At 37.7% G+C, this 22,866-nt stretch overlaps 1 protein-coding gene across 1 annotated transcript in view; it reads right to left on the bottom strand.

The window, feature by feature from the left end:
• The window catches only part of spon1a (spondin 1a), an 81,909-nt gene that overhangs the window by 21,258 nt on the left and 37,785 nt on the right, over positions 1-22,866 (bottom strand). The window lies entirely within an intron of this gene.

Genomic DNA, 22,866 nt, shown 5'->3' with positions numbered 1-22,866 from the left:
TCAACTTGTCATTACAAAAACCGAATGACACTTAATGACAACAGTCATAAACGTTTATGACATTGACATAATGTTTATGACGCGTTCATGACTGTGTCATGTAACAGTTATGACAGTGTCATGTCACTCTTATGACGATACCTTCAAGTAAAGTGTTACCGTTTTCGTCTTACTTGAGGACACTGTGGACTCTCCACTCCATTACCAGCAGTCAGCAAGTCATGCTGGTGAGGGCACTGCATTAAAATGTTATCAGAAGCTTGATATGCATGAACGGATGTAATTGATGCCAACTTCTAACCATTTAAGTGATCAGCTTGCATGCTGTGTGCCTCTGATCATAAGTATACCACAACAATGCTACTACTCCCCTGCAATTTGGCCAAAAAAACTCATTTGCAAAGTGCACTAAAGTAAAACCAGAAAATGACTTGAAAATATTGATGATGGATTTATAATGAAGATGTAACACATGTTTTTCTAAATCCTTCCAACTTTTCTGAGTTTAATGATTTAGACTGTCATGCTCGTTAGCTACATCACACCCCCATCTCCAACGAGTCCTCCAGATTAAATGAGAAACATAAGTAATTTGTAACTGCTCTTTAGAACAACACATGCCAGACAGGCACAACATTTTAAAAATGTGTGTGCTGTAAGCTTTAAAATCTGAGGGGGTTTCATATTTAGAAATTAAAACATATTGGCATTTTATTGTTGATTGTAGGACATAATCATTGTCAATCACATATATCAGTGTAAATGAAAAGCCAAAATTGAGTCTTCAGTCAACTGTCTTTGTTGTATCCATACAGAGGATGTGATCCATTATTTTGCATAATAACTTACTAATTCCCAGAAGCCTATCACTTAGAAACTCCCTCGACAATAGATAGGTAGACAGAATAGATAATTAATTGCAGACTTGTCAGTACAGTGTCCACAGGCTGTGCTGCAGTCAAGGACTCATCTACCTCATCCATAGTTATATATATTTTTTATTTCCTTAAAATTCACATTATATATGACTATTTTTCGGTGAAAATGGATTGGCAGCATCAAAAAGATAACTTCTAAATTGTTCATCTAAATTTACAAAATGTGTGTTGTAAGGTACATAATCCTGGGAGAAGTGAGGGACTTTGAAGAGAAATCAAGGAGATCAAAAGCAGTTAAGCTTTCAATTACCTGTAATCATACAATTACCTGTAATATGTTGCTTTCCAAATCTGTTACAAATCACTGTTAACAAAATTATTATGTTCTATGGTGTGACAGCACCCTGGCTAAGATCTGGTTAGGTTTCAAAAGAAGCACTAGTTTGTGTTAGGGAAAGATCATGGTTAGGGTTAAAAAATGATCACTTGAAACACTTCCTTGAAGTTCTGCAGCCTTCACCATCATGGCAACAGTTAACACCATGACAGTCTTTATTACAATTTTTTTTTAAGTCCCGACTCATGGTTGGAGACACGACACTCATGGTTGGAAACAGTAAGTGCACAGCAGTCTCCTGCAGCTGAGTCCACTCTTGCCATCTAGCTATCTAGCCATCCACTCAACCAGCCTCCTCCTGATAAGGCAAATTGTTACCTTAAACTCACGTCATTTGAACTGTGTCACTTCCCGGGTCATAATTACTTACTGTTTTTTTAAATGTTAAAATGTCCTTAGTAACATTGTTCGCTATTGCTCACCTCTAATTTGTATGTGTGGTACACTCAAAAAATATGTGATGACTTAATGAATGTATTTTTGAAAATATTGTTTACATGTTATTACATTAATTATGTTTTGCTAATTGCAACAACACAAACATTTCAGTATTGAGTTTGAGACCCAAAATATTTAATTTTACATTTGTTAGGAGACAAAGCTATGACAAAATGTATGTCTATGGGAAAATAGAAGAGCGGAACCAATTATGCTCAGGTGGTGTTGCACCCAGGTCACTAAGGTGAGGGACGACCCCCCCCCTTCCCCTCAGAGAAAACTTGGGAAGAGAAACGTTTGGTTCACGTCTTCATTTCTCCGGACATTTCATATGTTTTTCAGGTCAGTACACTGCGAAACTCACAAAAATAAGTGTCTCCTAAAGCTTAACTTAATGTAGCACGAGTGTGACGAGTTTGTTGACATAATTAAGTGTTTAATACAGAGTTGAAAAGAGCGCGAGTGCAGAGCTGTGCATGACGTCACTGTTAGAAAATGCAGCGTTGTGAAAGGAGCACAATATGAGAAATGTGTACATTGTACAGTGATATTTTGTATGCTAAGGCCCTGAACACCTGACGGATATTTTGAATAGTGTTATTTCGGTTGATATGATGTTAATAAGACCTGTGAATATTCCCATTTCATGATTTGGGTAAAGTTTAAAGCCAGGGTAACTTCTTACCAGACTTATACTGTATTTAAGTTCATTAACATTCCCTATGTGATGTGTTGAATGTTTTGGGATGAGAACAGTCATCTATCAGTCATTTAAATTACAAATTGTATTTTAAAGCGAAAGTAGGTTAATTACTGCACGTTGCTCAGTTAATTAATTGTACATTAAAGTTGTAGCTTAGGTATTTGATTTGATTTGCACTATGTTATGGTAGGCTAGCTATGTAACAGCATACATGCTGAAGTGATGCACTTGAACAAATAATGTTCATTTGGTTTAAAGTGTTTTGAAACTGACAAAGTGTGTGAAGGAGTCAGAAAGCAAGAAAAAACATATTAATGCACATTTAAAGAAAACAAGGGACATTGAAACAAAGAGACACTATTGCACTAGGGAGTGTTCAGGAATTAATATTTTATGTTTTTGACTAAGTTGTAATAAATGAGAGAAAACTTGGGAAGAGAAACGTTTGGGTCATGTCTTCATTTCTCCGGACATTTCATATGTTTTTCAGGAGCTGGAAGGCATCGAACCTTATTATTTTTGTTACTGTGGTGCTAGTCTTGGGACCCGTAACATATGCAACTGTAAATCCTCTTTTGGAATCAAGAGAAAGAAGCAAGCTCTTACTGGGTCCATCATCATTAAATAAATATTAAAGGATGCTGCCATAAATAAAATCACTTTTAATGCTTCACACAACTTTGTCATTTGGTTTAATGACTGATATCACAGAGATTTATTGGCTTAATGGCAAAATGTGCAACAGATCATTACTTTGCCACAGAATCTCAAGCCTCTGAATGCATTTCTCAATTAACAAGTCTAACTGTGTTTGCATCCATTCATTCAGTTAAACAATAAGTCAGACTAACATGTCAACTTGTTTTGACTGACTTTACTGACAGCAAGACAAAAAAAGAAACTTGAGGAGTAGAAAACTGAGAAACCTATGGGTGCAGCATCTCGAAAAATCAACAAAGCTGTCTTTCTATATTTAGTGTACTTTTTATTGTTCAGTATTGACACCATGCATGTTTTTTTTTGTTTGTATGTTTTTTTTTTTACAAAAATGAATAAGCAAAAAAACTCTCGACATCAACAGTTAAGCTACAGAAACAGGACAGGATTTTTTCTGTTTCGTCAATTTGTTCAATAAAATGTGTGATCTGTTCATTATTTTTTTCACCCGTTTTCAATTTTGTTAAAGCTTTTTCTGATTTGTGTTTCCTAGTTACCTTTTTTTTTAAACTTGTGTGTTTTGTATGTTTTTAATTAATTTGTTTTCTGAACTGTTTTGCACATTAGAATCAGCATATTTTAGCATTTTCTCGAACAATAATTGAGAATAGATTGGTTAGATGATGTTAATTGGACAACTTATACAACTAATTAAAGTCTTACCACAGGCAGAATTATTTCTAAATCCATCCGCTGCTTACGTCTAAAGCAGGCAGAGGAGGGATAGAATTTCAAAGATTATGTGTAAGCAGACCTTCTACTGCTCAAATGGAGTGGATTTCCACTAATGACAGAGATGTCTAAAGCTGAACCCTATTAGCAGTGAGCTTGTCCCTTGCTTCTCCTGCCAATCACACACAGTAGTTAACTTTTCAGAGAGTCTGTCATTTCCCTCTTTCCCCTTCTTCTAATTTAACATGGAGCAAAGCAAATCTATAATTCTGTTGTATCCACTAAGATGGCACCTAGGGGACAACCTCTCAGGAACTCATTAGATTGGACTCCAGAAATGTCTTCTCAGTTTATATGTTTTAATACAGAAAGCCATTAGTTACTAAAAAACCCAAATACTGCCTCTCACTGCTCTCACATTTCAAGGTTCCAATATTAGTGCTTTCTCAATGAATTTGAATTACAAATCTGTATCATTGTTTATGCTGACTAAGTTTCATCACCCATGAATTCCATCAACATTCTTCAAAACGTGTGCTGCTTCAAAACATATTGCAGTTAATCAGTCTTGCATATACAGTATGTATTTAGGAAATATGGTAAGCTAAAACAAACATTTCACTATTTTGTTGAAAACTTTTCAACTTTTTTGTCATCTATACAATACTGACCATTGCTCTTGTGCCTCTATCCAAGAAGAATGCAAATCTGTTTCTGCAATCAATCATATTGTAGTGGTGCATCATGTTGTGAATCACAATCCAACTGTTATTAATCACTGTCAGACCACAGCAGTCAGACACATCTGCCCAACTGGACAAATGCCTTGGCTAAAAGAATGAAGCTATGACTTATTAAAATATTCTATACAATAATACAACATCTGCTCCAAGTCAATTATCTTACAAGCGTCCAGCGAAGTAGCGGCTCATTTGTCAATGTCAGGCATGTAATTTACTCCTTATGCATTTTTTAATCTTTGGAAAGCACTCCAATAAATTGGGTGTTGTGTGGCAGTAAATTTAAAGATAATCCTATTTCATCTACCAAAATTTGGTTTGAGTCCATGTGGCCAAGAACTATGCCAGTATTGATTACCCAGAGGTTATGAAATATAAAGCTACTAAAAAGCAGAAATTCTTGATATTAATATTATTACTGATATTTTATTTCTGATGAATGTTGTTAAGTTAGACAAACCACAGAATCATGCTGTTTAGTGGATATATCAAACTAACATCTACTTAAAACTAGGGTATGTAGTGTTGTAGAGCTAGCAAGATTTGAAAATATCACCTCCTCCTGCCTCCTCTAAGTTCCACCCCGCTGCTCCCCCTCCTGTCAGTGAGTCCATCCAAGGCACGCCCCGCCAACTCTGTAGTTCTGCAGAGAAGTGTGCTGTTTTTTTCCGGCAACAGTGACAGGTGAAGACTGCACGCGCGAAGTAGGCAGGGAGAGAGGGGGGCGGATGCAGAACTAGACATGAAGGCACCTGATTGGTTTTTGCTTTTCAGTGCGAAGACCATGGATTGGTCGGAGTTTTATCAGTCCTGTGGCTGTAACAGAGGTCTGATTTTTTTCCGTTCCTTTTTCTAAAGTCATAATGTATTGATACCTATGATAATAGAAGGACAGAAGGATCATAGAAGGAGCCTTCCACTACTGTAGTTAGTTTGTTTGTTGGGGGATCAGCACCTTGGAGAGTGCCGCTGCGGACAGTCCTAACAACTGTATGAAAGGTTAACATGACTAAAACAGTTTATGAACAATTTTTAACACATATTCTTGAGATAACATTGATCAGGTTTCTATACTTTCAACAATTAAAACCCTGCCGAGTGTACCTGTTACTCCACGACTGAACAAAACGATTTTTAAAAAGAATTAAAATTGTAATTAAAAGATAAGTAAATAAAAACAAAACGCCACAGCGTCTGTGTGGTACACAGCTGTATGCACAGTGACCTGACAGGAGGAGATGCAAAAATATGCAGCAAAAAGTCAGTTGTTGGTGTTTTTGTGGAAAATGGATCTCAGAACCACATCTGCTTCTGGAAGAAAGCCGCTCCGCTGCCACTTAGTGATTTTATCATCAAGAAAAGCATCTGAACATCTGTGGTTAAAACATCTGTATTAATCTGTTAATGAATGTGGGTGATTCTTACAGAGTATGTTATCCACAGCTGTTTATACTGTAGGACTGATATGTTGATAAGTCTGCAGCCTCTGAGATGCTGCACAGAACGCAGTGCCATTACACACAGCCGTTCACTGTTCATTAAATCAGCTGATGACACCAGGTTGCTACAGTATAACCACACACCCCTCGACACTCATCAGACTGGTCAGTTATAACTTTTAAAGGGAATGGGAGATGACACTCAGATTGGTTAACCGCGTGTTACGCCCAAAACACACCTATGAATAATGAGGGGACTTAAGTCCAACCCTTTTAGACCATGTGCCTGGCGCAGTGACCATTTTTCCGCTGTTAAAATAGAAAAAGTGGATTTGGACACGCCCCAAAGGCACTTGCGCCACGGGATTTGTGCCATGCGCTATAGATAATAAAAATGGGGCCCTTAATCTTCAAGACTAGATCAGAAATCAATAATATGCTTTTGAAGTATACAAACTGATGGATATTAACACTAGTCTTACCATTAACATTAATTTGCATTTGAATTTGCTCTTGACCCATAAAATAGCAACACTATGTACTGGAAGTAAGCCCGTTGTCAAAGGCCTCCTAACCCCAGAGGCCAATTCTATCCTGCTGGGGAGGAATTGACCTGTTGCAGGCCCTTACACTGAGCAGATGAGCCATGAAATTGGCTCAAGGCGAGCTGATGGTGTACTCTTTAAATACTGCCTCAATGAGATTATACCCAAGTAGTGCATGATTGTCCCAATAGCACAGAACACTTTTGCAACCTCCACGTCTTTTCCTTTTCTTCCATTACCTGGACAACTGTGCAGGGTGGTTGTTCTCCATGCCTCTAGGGACCATTGTGCTTCTCAGACATGTCCTTGCTTTAAAGTGATGTGTTAAGTAACAAGCAAGAGCATCTTAATGTAGGATTGATTAGAGGAAAAAAATAGTGGACCCTTTATTCACATTCCTTCTATGACCCTCTAGTCTGGCTATGGCAGTATTTGCCTCATTTACTTGTAAATAAGTTGTCTGTGATATTTTGAGCTTCTTTAGTAATCTCTAACTATCACAGCTGAGAAACATGCAGCTACATTATTGTAAGTGTTTAACATGTGTAATTTTTGAATGTTTGGCTCACCTAGAAACATTTCTGTTTATATTCTTACATTCTTCTTTTACGAGTCTGCATGAAATTAAAGGATTAACTTTCTGGAATATCTGCTCACATAGTATAGAACAGTTTACTGTGAACATTTGTGGATGTAATGCTCCTTGGCAGTCTTTTTTTTAGGTGTCACATGTCAGAGTCTGGGCTATCAAAAATAAATTAAACCTGCAAGACAACACTAATACATGTGTTGTCTCTGGTGCAGGACAGGTGTTCTCTCTTGCAACAAGGCTGGGAAACATATTCTTGACTGTTTGCGTGCATTGCCATATGTGTGTATGTGTGTGTGTGTGCGTGCGTGCGTGTGTGCATATGTGTTTGTGTGTGTGTATGCATGCTAATCTGCACCTGAGCCTTTTATTGACAGGGTGGTATGATTACATGCCTGCTCATGCATTCATTGGCTTTCATATGCCAACCTTGTCACACACTGTTAGTGATTCTGAACATCTGTGCATTTCTGTTTGCTCATGTCTGTCTGTGTGTGCACATGTGTGTTTGTGGCGTGTACTGACACCAATGCAAAGCACTACTTGCAGTGTCAATAATAACAGTGGATCTCAGAAAGATGATGTGCTGCTGTCAGGCAAATAGACTCATCTCAACCATATTTTCAGGCAAGGCAGAAGCAATGTTTGCATTTGCCTCTGTAATTTTGACCTAACTATTTGGTACTGTATGACCATGTGCTTTTTAGTGGTTTATGCTAAAATGTATAAGGTACAACATCACTCCAAATATGCATAGTTGCTACAGTAGCTGTTTGATCTGACATTAAAACTGTGTAACAGAAGTCATTTTTGAGAACGTAGTCAGTGGCAGTTTGTTATTATGACATTATATTGTTTTGTGAGATTTAGTGAGATGGATTATTGGAAATACCATGGTGATAAACCTGCTCACAACTTAATTTTAAACAAAAAGGGATTCACACACCCATATAAATTACATATTTTCAATTTATTTAATTTAAATTGTCAATATGTAAAATAAATAGAAAGTATCTAACTGATTAAGGTGTGTGAATCCATGTTTTATGCTTTAGGCTTTGACCTTTTACTTGCCCTGTGTCTTTTGGTTGAACAAAATGCTTTTTCTTTCGAGCATTGTTAAGTTCAATAACAAGATAACACTGTAACATACTGAATAAACTGATAAATAATAAAAACAAGATGTGCTGAAGTAAAAAAAAAAACTTTAAATATGTTCCATTAAGTAAAACTCCTCCAAACACCCAGAACAGCTTCAGAAGATCAGTAGAAATCAGTACTGACTATACCAGGCAGCTCTCAGTATGTGTAAATGTATAGGGATTACTACTAATTTTGATACAAAAAAAACCCCAAAACAAACAAGCACATTGCTGCCATCATATCACAGCTACAAGTGTTAATAGACTACTAGACTAATCTCTTTTAGGAGATGACTCCATATGGTCATTTATCACTTCTACTCACCACATCTTGAGTAAGAACACAGAAAAAGTGTGAGAAAATTTGTGATGTGCAGTGAAGATTGTGAGAAGCTGCATTGGAGGATATAAGAGGGTTGTTCAGTTTTGTTTATTTCTATAAGCTTACAAATCTTAAAACAAATTCTCTGTGACCTCAAAATTATTGTTACATAAAATATTTGTATAAATAGAAAACAAAAAATTAATACTGCCAACTTATTAAACTTGAAGCCATAACAAGTAAAACAAGAAGGTAGCTCCTGTTCTGAAAACAGAGGTCAACGCTGAAGTATCTTAAATCTGGATTCTTTATAATGGCTAGCAGGGGGCGACTTCACTGGTTGCATAAAGAAGTCTAATTGTATGGAAGTCTATGAGAAAATGTTGTAGACAAGTATTGTCAACATTAATTATGTAACGTAACCATGGCACAACCCCAGATTCACAGAGTATAGGGATAGCTGTGGCTATATATAATGTGTTTTCAGTTCATGATAGATAATTGTAGAAATGTTTGTTGCCTAAAAAGTCTTGTTTAGCATTTGGCAGTGATAAACGACCCTCTAAGGAATAAGCTGTTCAGTTTTTCCAGAAAGTACATTTTGTTTTAATGGTTTAGCATTACCATTAGCAATAGCAATTAACCATAGACTGTACCAAACCAGCAGCTCATGCTACGGTCAGCTCCACCCTCTCATCCAAATATGATCACTTCTGGCTCCAAAATCAAGGATGGCAACAGTCAAATCGCTAGACTTGATGCTTCAAAACGGCAGTCCACAAACCAATGGGTCACATCATGGTCCAGTTTTTTACAGCCTATCGTTTAAAATCTGAAATTGTTAAACTTTGGTGCCCCCAGTGCAAGCATCCAAAAAGACACAGTGGAAAGTTTTAAATGGATCTGAGGACACTAACTAGCTAAATGGACTGAAAACAAATTGTAAATTGTACAACTTTAATTTTTCAACAAAAACTTGCAATGAGAGTATTTGAAAGATGCCATACATAATGGCTTTAAATACAAACTTTGAAAACCTCTTCAAAAAATATTATATATAAAACATCTCAACCCTATTCGAATGCATCAACAGATATAGTTTGTCCTATCTCCATATGGGAAGTAGATTCCATTAACTGTTTAATAGCCATTGCAATCCATATTTTTAACCCTCAAAAATGCCGTCTATGTCACAGTTCTAATTTAAAATTTTCTTTAAAGTCCCACTTAAAACCCCAGTCCTTCAGAGACCAGTTCTGGAGACTGTTTGTTAAATCAACTGCAAATTTACTTTTCTGTGGTGCTGAATTAGATGGCGAGGGACATTGGGAATTTAAATAAAAAAGCATGGACAAAGATGTGAAAAGAGTGGACTATTGAAATAATTTGTGCCTTAGGCAGCAAAAGATGATAGTTTTCTTTCATGCGTCTGTCTTCTTAGACAGTCATTACCATCACAAGTCTAGGATGATCATTTGAATTACGGAAAACATTTTCCCTTTCAGTAAAAAAAGGCAGAAAAGTCATTCTGAATTCTAATATCAAGCCACAGGTTTTCTATTCCAATAGAAATACGTTTTAATTTAGTGCATGTGTGAAATGAGCACAGCCAATATCCCTGCAGATGAGCATGCATGTGGAAGAGCAAACAATAATTCAGGTACAGACCATGATTACTTTTATTGACAACTTGACAGCCTCCACAGACTGATGTGTCTTAAAGCCTGTGGGTGTCAATCAATTGGACATAAAAGGATAAGAGGCGGGCATATAGATCACAAGTATTATTCAAATACAGGCACCTGCATGCACATTAAAAATGTTATTGATGATGTTTGATGAGTTCTGAAGATAAAAGACTAAATATAATTCTTACTCTTATGATTTGCAGCCACTGAGATGAACATTACATTCATTCAAGTGCAAATTTAATTCAGGACTATTGAGAGGGATGATAATAATATTGTATAAAAGTCTTACTGTACATACTTACATATTAATTTAGCTCAAAAAGGCAAACTAAACTGCAGTCTGTGATATTGACTACAGTGACTTTTCACCACAAAATAATTGAATTGGTGAATCAATTTTGTAATGCTGTTTAGCAAGACTCCACTTTAAAGGCTGCTTCCACTTTTCTCCAACAATCATAACTGAAACTGGTCCCCAAGTAGCTCTTTATGTGGTTATATATGTCTTATGAGACTTGTTAAGTGCCTTACAAATTGGCAGACAGTAAAGAAAAGGAGACTAACCATGACTATTAAAGCAACAATTAAAGTGCAAGGTCAAAAAAGGAGAAACAAAAGTTCAAAATAAGGCCTCATAAAAGATTATTAATTTCAGCCAATGAACATTCCATGATTAAACAGGCTTTTTTTATAGTGTTCACAAAGGTGCAGCAACAGAAAAAGTCCAATCACACTTTACCTGGAACCTTTAATCACTAAAAACCTGAGGGACCATAAGGTATTATGGAGGATCAGGAAATTAGAGAGATGTATCTGGCAACACTACATCATCTGTAAAACATAAATAAATAAATATTTTAAAATGAGCGTTATACTGACTGCAGTGTTGTAGACAAGCTAGAAAAGGAAAATATTATGTCTGATTAATATCAGAGACAAGTAAAAGAATGGCTTTTCTCTGAATGTCTCTATATTTATAATAGTATAATAGTATAATAATAATTTTCTACTTATAAACCACTTTGTAAACCCTCAATGAATAAATAATTGATACATGTGTCACTTCTGCTGACCGCATTAACAAAGCTGTCATTTTTGAGAGGTAAATATTAAGATTTCAAGGTTATAAGGGGAAAAAAGCTTTTTCTATTCAACTAGTAATCCTTTTGTCAGTGATTTTCCATTTAAATTGCCTGCAAAATAGATAAAGCTTCTGTTTTGGGCCAATTGTCCAATAACAAAGGCTCATTTATCTAAATTTACAGCAGATGAACACAGAATGATGCAAGGAACTGCACCATAAAGCAGGTGCAATGTCCACACTATGGACTGCTGGTCATTATGTGGACATTGAGAAAGGATACCTGTTGGCATCAAGGTGTTTTATGGGGCTGTTGTGCATTAGCCATCATCTCCTCCAAGCTCTTTACCAGAACACAAAACGCATTATGTTAAAATCACACATAAGAGAAATGGGTCCTTGTGACAAAAGTGTACCCAAATATGAGTTGATGACCAGCGAGCATAAATATACTTTCTTTAAAGGGATGTGACCTGTTCAATCAATTAAATGAAGTAGACAGGGCAAACAAAACATGACTGATAAACAGCACTTTGAAAAACTCCTTTTCTTAAACATTATACAGAGTTTCAACATGTTAGATTATACAACCTGCTAACGGGATGGGCATTTAGAGAGAGAAGAGGTTTATTTACCACCTGTGAGTTCTGAAAATCAGTGATTTCAGGTAAAGCATCAATGTACAGTAGGCTATATGAAAATACTTTATTTGTAGGTATCCACTCTGTAGCCTAGCTTGAACATGTTTTGTATTTCTCAGTGTGTTTGCTCACTCAAACAAACAGGCTTATGTCATAAAAAGCTCAGCGGAATCATTTTCAGAACAGAGAACTGCTTGTTTCCATTAGAGAAGACACATCATGCGGTGCAGATGACATACTCTCTCATCTTGGAGGGAAAAGATTCATATTGCATGAATAATTTCCATCTAGTACTGACAAGCGCAGTGAACCTTCATTTGCAATGCTTGATTTAGCTTTTGTAATTCCCTGTTAGGCAAGAAGCGGCATTTAAACTGTTATCATCACAAATAAGAAATGGTTAGTAACAGAGTCACAGTGTTAATATGGTTTAATGTTGCCTGCTTGCTCCACTGGCGCTTGTAATGGTTTAATATTAATATGGGCAGGAAGGATGCCATGGTCTATGTGCTTTCACACTGAGGAAAATAGATGAGCAGCTGGAAATATGGTGCCATCAATAAACCATCTTAAATCTGCACTGTTTTAAAGAAGAGTAAAAATACAAAATTCACTTATTCATGTTAATTTGTTTCCAAAAACCTATGCCAAAAAGAAAGGGCAAGCTGTGTAGCTATGTAACCTTCTTATTAACTGTTGCAACTTTATAACACAACAATTAATAACTCGCAGCTAATTCTCTTTAACGGGGCAAAACACCATGGCACACAACACTTTTTGACACGTAAACAATTTATAACACTAATAATTGTACATTTACAACATCACATCCTCAAACGGCATGTTGGGTTCAGCTCACTATCTAGCAAGGTAGCTCCACATTCCAGAGATTCTGATTGTGATTTGGGCAAATGAGACCTCACATGTAATGATGGGTATCAGGACCTATTGGTGCTTTTCCACTACACAGTTCCAGCACGACTCGCCTCGGCTCGCCTCGCCTCGCCTCAGTACGGTTCCAGAACAGACCTTTTCCATTACAAAAAAGTACCTACTCAACGTGGGTGGGGTTGTCATAGCACGGCTCCGCGAAACTGCAGTGACTTTGTTTTATACGCGACACAAAACACATAAACAATGGAGGATATGGAGGCAGTGGTGTACTTGCTGCTGTATGTGGCTTTTTGTCACACACAAAGCAAGAAAATTGAGCCGTATGGCTGTAACTATGGTTGTAACGCTGCTGCCGGTATTTAAAAATGCTGGGTTTGATTCTTGTGTGGGACGGCTCATGACTCTTCCAGCGACAACTCTTCTGACCAATCAGCGGCCAGCAGTGTGTCGACGTCACATTGTAGTACCGGCTTGGCTCGCTTGGAACCTCACCAGAGCAGGTACTAAAAAAGTACCAGGTACCAGGTACTTTCCCTAGTGGAAACGCAAAAAGAACCGAGTCGAGTCGAGGCGAGTCGTGCTGGAACTGTGGTGTGGTAAAGCGCCATAAGTCAGCTTTTGAAAGTTTCGTAAGGCTGTGATTATCCTAGAGGTCATTTATGATGACATGGCTATTATGGGTACTGACATAATCACACATCACACAACTGGGTTCAATGAATCCACAAGAGTCTTAACTTTCCAGTCATGCCTTGATTCCACCGGGCTTGGATGCGCCACGTTCCAGCTCTTACACTGCCTCCGAAGCTGATTGCTGCCAATCTAGTTAATGTTTGTGATCCCACCGGGCGCGCCACGGTATGTTCGAGAAGCATACCAGAAGCGGCTCTCCCCTCTGCTGCACTATAAATACGCACCCAGTCTATTTTTCAACCAAAGCAGCTTCAAAGCCGCATAAAGCTCCACAGAGCAGATCGAGCTGGACAGGAAGTCAGACACAGAAACAGCATAGAGCGTCTGATCAATTTTCAAAATAAAACAACCCATGCAGACTCCCGATCATATTTCAGCAATAAACACGAATAAAACAGATAGAAATAAAGAGATCATTAAATTACGTGGCCTACTGACCCACAGTAGAAGCACAAAAATCAAGGAAAATTACCAAATCAACCGAATTTGAGAAAGTTAACTAAATCAGACTGTTAGTTATGTGCTGTTAATATAGAGTATTAACAGTACAGCTTAATTCAAAAGGTGGATTGCTTGCCCAGAGTGGCTACGCTGTGCTCCTGAAATCGGTAGGGTAATATGCCGTGCAGAGGACGGAGCAAAAACGTGGCGCAGCCAGAACACAGCACATACGCGCCCAGTTGAATCCATGGGTCCTACCCAATTTATGCAATTTCAAGATTGTTTAGGGATCCCACTAGCAGTGGTATGGTGTGACTTTCCCACTACATGGGACTACAGCCCTAGGTAGCTCTATGTATTTTGGCCATGAGTATGCCCCATACAATGTAGCAGAGAGCTAGATGCTGGTGGCTAGCAGCTAGACTAGCAGTTTCTGAAGGTAAAAAAAATATTCTTAGGCAGATACTTAGCAACTGCTTTCACTTTACAATTATCACCAAAGTACCACAACAGTTGTGTACATTTTGCCTGCCTTCAGGTTGGCAACTCCCAATCCGAGTATATTATACACATACCACCATCAAGTAGAGAAAAGTTGCCTTTCAGCAAACAGACAAACACCATAGGCAGTGTTTTTCATTAGTTATCGCACCTTTCTGTAATTATGTATGAATTATTTGAGAGTAACAACTGATATTTATTCATGCAGGGGAGGTTTAAGATCAGTCTATAATTCTTTAGACTTTGTGGGTCAAATTTAAGATTTTAGAGTGTAACCACGGCTGCTTTTGGCTTGCTGGGTTTTTTTCAGTGAGCTTATCCATAGTGTTGAATAAAAAAATGTGGGGTTGTTCCCTAGCAGAATACTTCTAATGTTGTATTGCACCATTTTTTAGTAGTAAAATCATTGAACCATGGGGTAAAGTTGGGCGAGGAGGCTTTTCTAACCTGAAGGGGGTTACAGAGTTGAGTGCAACTAGTAAGGTGCTATTTAGTTTATTTGTTAAGCTATTCAGAGAGCTAGGGTAATTATTCAGTTTTGTGACAGCATTGGAAAGGGGTAATTCTAGAGCTGCTCTGGCTAATTTATTAATAACGCAGCTCTTTTTGGGAGGTTAACAATATTGAAATATGGGCAGCATATGAACATTAATTTGATAAGAGTGATTGGATAATGATGGAGCAGAGGAGAAGACTGAAAGGTCAGACCATGGAGTAAAAGTGAATTGATGGTGTCACTGCTGGCGTGTGTGCGTGATGAACAGCAAATGTTAGTTGGTGTGACACTGCCACATTTTTTGTTGACATGGGTGATATGGGAGTATAGAAAAAATTAGATGTTAACACTTCAGGCAAAGTCAGAGTGTTGTCTGTTGTTAACCAGGTTCCTCAGAGTCTAAAAATATTAAAACTCTGTTCTAAAATTAGATCAGGAATTAAAAGCGTTTTGGAGCTTAATGATACAACTTTAATAAAGTCAACTTTAAGACAGGTATTGTTGTTAAAAACAGGTGTAACCAGTCACAGGACTCAGATTGTGTATATTCCATTAGTTTCTGTTTGGATGGGAATTTCTTTTTGGATGAGGGTACAGATGTAAAACACTTTATTACATTGATTCATAAGAAGATAATCTGTAACAGACTTAATGTATTGAGAGAGTCCATGCCCATTAAATAGATATGAGCATTATGGCCTCATGGCCTATGAGGTAACCACTCCTGAGCAGTGATATGATTATGGGAAGAGGGGAAATTGCAGAGAATAGTGGTATAGTTGAGAAACTTGATGAGTTAGAGGGGTTATGTATGAGGCATGAACTGTCTCAGCTGCTGAGAGCAGCAGTGTATGAAAGGTGCAATGTGGAATATGAGAGGCTGGCAGCTAATCTTTCTACCAGGTAGATTATAATGAAGCCCATTGGATCTAAGAACTTCATGTTGATTCTAAAATAGGTCAAAGTTTTCCACCAAGTTCATCTTGCGGGCAGAGCATACAGATTTAAGCCAAGAATTAAATGAAAGAAGCCAAGAAAAATGGCCATAGTCATGGCTGATAGTGGGCATGGGGCCCAAGAGGACAATCTGTTTGCTAGGGGATAAGGTAGTATCAGAAGTTTAAAGTCTGTTTTTCAGAGGCTTTGACTGTTGGCTGCTTTTGTCAGTAGTTCCTGCATGTACTCCTCAACATACACACGTATTAACTAATAAATAGTAGACATGAATTCCAGTCCAATTAGTGATATCCTTAATGATACATTCATTCAACCATATACCAAGCACCAGCAAGCAATGCATAAGAGAGCCTTTTCTTATAGGGCTTCATAACTAAATTGCTGTTGTTAGTTATATGTAGACGTAGACATTGCATTTGATCGAGCATTAAAAGAAGCTGTATGTAAAAATATAAATTTTAAATTGAAAAAACAAATAAACAAATAAAAACAACAACAAAAACAATAGCTCTCTGCAACAATTTTGATCTTTTTTTTTTTTTTTTATTACAATGTCCAACTTCAGTCCAATAGTGTTATATGAGTGCAATGCAACATTAGTGGAGTGACAGACAGTAAAAACAGAAATGGTAGTCCAGTACATGATATAGATGTTGAACAGACTGAATAAAAATGACAAGAGTGCCCCTAAAATTAATGTGATGGAGTGACTGGATAATAGCATTTGTCAGTAACCTTACTGACCCTAGCATATAAACATCTGGAAACACATACATGCATGTTCTCTTTGCTTTGTTTTAATCAGCTTTTGACACTAATCCTGTAAAGACAAGACATGAATATCAACAAGCAGCTGACTCTAAGGATTAAGAATTTCTTATCCTACATAAAACGGGCCAATCCTCATCTCAACCCATTATGTACAACCCATATGTGTACTCTACATAACTGATTTTAACAGTACTCTGAATAATAGCTTGTCACCAAATTTGAAGATAAGGCAGCACTGGTTGAAATGATTCAAAACAACTATAAAACTATTTACAGATCTCCAATCCACACTGTCTCACTCTGGTGTGAAGACAATATGTTGATCTTGTGTGTGTGTGTGTGTGTGTGTGTGTGTGTGTGTGTGTGTGTGTGTGTGTGTGTGTGTGTGTGTGTGTGTGTGTGTGTGTGTGTAAAATGTTTGAAATCACACATTTGAATAGTGAATTAATTGACATTATCAAGGTCCCTGGAATGCATCTGCTATCTGTGAATGTTTATTTTAAAGAGAGACTCTTAAGGAATGTGTTTTTATTAAACAGAAATGATAATAATGTTTCCCTGAGTCTTGCTCAAGAAAACAGATGAGGTAGTACAGATGATCAAGTTCCCAATGCAAATAAAACTGTATTAGTATCTTTCATGCCTACAAAGCCAGTCTGACAGTGAAGGAGAGAGGATTGTTATAAGACCACTATGGAAATTGCCTATATCATTTACATAGTTACTGGTGAAAAATTATACTAATGGCTATCCACAGTTCCTGGTGGATATGCTAACAACACGAGGGAGGCAACATCCCCTCGCTCATTGCAATAGCAAGACACATCCACATGAAGCAGTAACAGCTGGAGCTTCTGCCTTTTCAGATCCCATTGGAATATCAGCCGCAGCACATACTCATATAATCATCATGCTAAAAAGATCATTAGTGCTAATTACCATGCAAATTCCTCAGTTATTTTTTTCACCCTATTAATATTATTGGGGAAGCTTATTTCCTCTGAGTGCAGAATTATGGAGACAAATCACTCATATTCTTTGTCACCACTATAATATGTCAAATTAACTTGACATTGAACATTGTGGCATGAGAGGTAGAGAGTGAATGAAGAGAGGGAGCACTGACAGTGAAAGAAAGCCAGTGAATCAGATTAATAACACGTTATATTGTTTCACAGCAGTTACGTTCAACAGCACAAATAAACTTCCCCACACACCTCCACCCAACCCTGCAGCTCCACCTCAAACCTCTGAATCTGAAACGCTGGCGTGCTGTTTAAAAGTACAGGGCAGCGACATTATGCTGGTTTTGGTTGGTTCACTGTGAGAAAGCAAAGGCTTAATGAGAGATCTTCTTTATGGCTATGATAATGATCTCTGTATTGAAGAGGTGCATGTTTCACCTCTGGTGGAGCTGAGCCCTCAGTGTGTGCTGCTCACACAGAGACAGTGAACCAGGTGAAGAACTGGAGGTGATAACTACACTCGTTATGTTACTGTAAATGCAATACAATCTACCAGAGTAAAAAACCAACAAGAGTAAATTAATTTAATCCACCCAAAAAACAAGTGGTTATTTGAATTGAAATAATAATTGAATTTAAATTAATTGAAATACAAGCTTTTTTTCTTTTTCCTGGTCAAAAAAGGATGATGATGAAATTTAAAAATGGTTTGATTTTCTTTTAATATTTAGAATAATAAAAGATAGGATCCCTGGCAAACAGAAACAAAAATATACCCCCTTTCATATATTCTGAGACTGGATGTTGTCATCAAGGCAAGAGATCAATTATGATCGATTAAAAATAAAAATCCTCTCTGTGTCACTGCAATGGTCTGACGGACCGTTTTAGTTTTTATAATGTAAATAACTATTTTCTGAAGCCCATAAGGTGCTAAATAAAACACACGATTTCTGAACATTTATACCTCTGACCCCCACTGTGGTTATACACACGACAGTAATGTCACAGTCTGTTCTGCTCTTCTCCTGCTGCTGGTAAATTTCCATTCACCACACCCCTGCTCACCTGGACTCTCAGTTGCACCCTATCTGTATCAAGCCAGTATATATACTCCTGTTGTCCACTCACTCTTTGCCAGATCGTCATTTGCATTTGCTTCATGCCAGACCTTCCAGCACTGATTCACGGACTGATTCCCTGGTTTCGACCCTGCTTTTGACCTCCTCTCCTCGTGTCTTCCCCGGTAAACGCACCAGCCTTCTGTCCCTGACTTTGAGTATTGCCTGTTCCTGTTTGCCTGTGGCTGTGTGGCGTCCTCCAGCCTCGATCCTGTCAGGAGAGCCCAGAAACTCCTGCTTGGTCAACCTCATGTCTGTGAGTGCTACTGGCAGTGTCTTACCTGCTGCCAACTCTGTCTTTGGTGACCCTGAGCCCAGCCTGCCCACCTACACATCCTGCCAGATACCTGTTCTGTTACCTTGCTATATATAATAAAGATCATCCCTACCTGGTTCTGTGCTGCTATTGGGTCCTACCACTTCCACACCCGTTACAAGTAATGCCGTATTATTGCCTGTAAGCTTTTCCATTTTATTTAGAAAAGAGCAGCAATGGTTAGTGGATGAAATACAATCTTGTTCAGCAGAACCATTTGCCGTTTTCTCAGCTGTTTCCACCTTGTTTTACCTTAAATCCTAGGAACCGACCACAAAAGGGTTTCTATGAAAAAGTAGATGGTGAAGAACTGAACTGGAAAAACAAATTTCAGTCAAAATATTTTTTTCCCCCGCTTTAATCCCTGGGCATGGAAGCACCCGATATGTACAATGACTACAGCATTTAATTCTAATGTGTTTATTGATGACGTCATGTGAGTGTTATTTGTGATGCTTAACAAAAAATCCATTTCCTGAGCATGCATAATAAACAAAATTGAATAAACTAAATGCTGATTTGCTTTGCAGGATAACTTTGTTTGTATTTTGTTGTGTGCCAGAAGCACCCTGCACAACCTAGAGATGGTACAATACTTCATTCTGTATTCAAAGTGGTCAAACTATTCCCTGGGACACCACAATTATGTGAAATTAAGAGCAGTTTTCTGCCTGCAAGCCCCACTTGGTTTAAAGGAGCCTTTTCCCTTGGTGACATAGGAGCTCCTCTGATGTTGTAATCAAAGTTCTGCTCAGGCATCTCTGATCTGTCTGTCCCAGCACATACTCCAAACTATTAATAGACATTAAAAAAAATAGCTTCGAAATTCCAATGAGATGCAAGCTGGCTGTTATCAGTGCATAGCGTAAAGGCTTACACAGCCTTCAGGTGTTAATTAAATCTCCACTGACATTCGCTCATCCTGCCCTGCAGAATAAGCTGCAGTTCAAAAACTGCGTAGGTGAAGTTACTTCAGTCACACCAATCTTGCTCAAAACAGGACAGGAGGAAACATGGTGACAAGAGAATCGCCCATGCTTAAGGCAGATGCGTTTGTAAGCGGTGACTATTTCTCTAGAGAGCTGTGAATTGATTTGCTGACCGTGGTTGTCCTCGTTGGCAATCTCTGAGCCTGGAGCACAGACTGGAAGCCCATAGTGCTGCCTGGCACACTCATTCATCAAGCAGCCTGAGCCATCATACAGGCAACTCCAGCAGACCTGGGCCCAGGGCTGGGGGATATTATTAGAGATGAATTGAGGTAACTGCCTTTGATGACCCAGTTCAGACTGTCTGTCCCTCTCTAAGCTTTTCTTCCAATTTACTATCATTTCATTCTTACTTCCAGAATGCTTGTTCTGTAAGGAGGTCAGCAGTCACTAAGGCTAGATGTACTGCACTGCAGAGTGTGTGGTGATCATGAAACTGCCCACTGTTGGTAAGAAAAAGAACCTACTAACTGAGCTCTGACATTTCATCATTAAGCCTCATCTTATCCATCCATGTTATTTTCATACACATAATATCACCAATGCATCATATTTACTTATCAAAGCCCTTTATCACAAACAGCTATGCACCAGAATGTATAATTAATATAATTATTAAATCTAAAAATCACAAGAGACTTTAACTCAGCATTACCTTCAAGGGAAAAACAAACAAAAAGTATGAACATTTTAAAGGAAAAACATTATTTTGCATAGATATATGCAAAACTACAGAAACTGCCAGACCCCTAGTTAATGTGTGTCAATTTGAACTAACTATAACTATAAGGTAACGTTTGCTGTTGTATATGGATATTTGAAATTGAAATACATCAAGAACACCACCATAAAATGAAAAGAACCTAGGTGATATGGAGATGTAATGCTACATAAAATGATATACATTTAAGTGCTCAGACCACTGTTACCATGAGCCTTTAAACTGGTAAGTAACTCACATTCAAATGTACTGTATGGACTTATGGGAAACCACAAAATAACATATGATTGAGATTGTAATAATACCTTTGTAAACACTGATAAATCAAACAGAAGCCAAAATGCAACATCTACAACTGACCGGTAAACTTTTCAATACATTGCCACAATGACTGGTGAATTTCACTGTCCTTAAAGTCCATCAACCAATATGAATTTAGCCTAAGCTGATAACATAAATGTTAACTTATTCTCTCTGCAGGCAGAGAAGAATCGTGTCCACAGAGTAACTATTATTACTGTTTGTGTGCAGTCCCCCCACCCCACTCACACACAGTAATGAGCTTTTTTAATGCATTTGAGGCAAAATAATACAACAATAGAAATGAAAGATGCTGCACTAAAAATAATGGAATAAGCAATAACCTGGAATTAGCAAAAGCTGTAGCAGTAGAAAAACAGTGTTTCTGGATATTAAATGTCTGTCGTCTTCCTGATTCTTATGAAATACTATTGTAGACTAATAATAGTGATGGTAACAGATGATAATAGTGTTTATAAAGGACAGTTGCCATGTTAGTTAGGTTGTGGTAACATACTGTATCATACATCGGACCTCATACAATGGCACTTGTGTTTGATTTGTGTGTCAGAAATACATGTGGTCATGATTGAATGCTCTACGATGTCCTTAACTGCCAATCACATTCTTTCTCCTTCATCTGTTTGACCCATCGCTGGGAAGACAGACTCCAGATCCTCAACCAACCAAATAATATGGAGATTGCAGTGAATGGAGGACCTCAGAGCCCCGGTCTCATTTACATAGGGACAACATAACAGGTAGAGCCATTGCTGCAAATAGATTTATCAAGGCCACCTTATGAATAAAACATCACATAGATCTATAATGGAGGTTTACTGTATTTTGCTGGCCTTGATCTTATAAAGATCTAAAAAATAAATAAAATTGGTAAGTCTCTATTCCATATCCCAAAAGCTCATCAAGGACAATCTTGTCAGCTGAGAGCACTCTATGCAGGTATGTTGTTAACTCTCTCTCTCTCTCCATCACCTTAAATTGCCTCTTAAAAAACCTTTAGAGGGAGTATTTTATCATGCTACACTTTGCAATGGACACACCAAATGTCAACTAGCGTTAATGTACAAAGAACCACAGCAGCTTCAGTTCCTAACAGATGGGGTAGAAATTAAATGCAGTGCAAGGGCATGCATGTGAGAGGCATATGGTCTCAGACATATGTCTCTATAACCATGTCTGCACCTTCTCTGCTACTCAGTTATTTTCATATATGCTGAACTAAAGCACTTTCTCTCACTCTTTTCCAATCCGTATCCATTACTTATGAGATGCGTAGCAGTATTGGCACTGACAAACACATTCGTAAACATCAAATATGACATCTGCAATTAATTTCACAAATAAATAACTCAAAAGCAATCATGCATATTAAAAAGATAAACACATGAAACACCAACAGATGAATTAATAGCTTTGATTAATAACTGATAAAAGAGGGAAAGATTTCCCTTGGAGACACAACACTAACTCAAAACATTCCAATGTTTAGCATAAATTAGAATTTTAATTGCCCTAAACTATGTCATCTCACACTCACAGAAACTGACAAATATTCAGAGTAAAATTCAGACATATCAGGATACGACAAGCCAAGCAAATGTCTAATCCTTGGATGGTATGATGCACAAACAGAAGGGACAGGAACAGGAGTCATCTCTCCTTTGCTTGCTAATGCTCTCTCATTC

This window comes from Scomber scombrus, chromosome 1 (genome assembly GCF_963691925.1).
Source record: "Scomber scombrus chromosome 1, fScoSco1.1, whole genome shotgun sequence".
Taxonomy (NCBI): Eukaryota; Metazoa; Chordata; class Actinopteri; order Scombriformes; family Scombridae; genus Scomber; species Scomber scombrus.
This window is presented reverse-complemented; position numbering and strand designations above follow the sequence as displayed.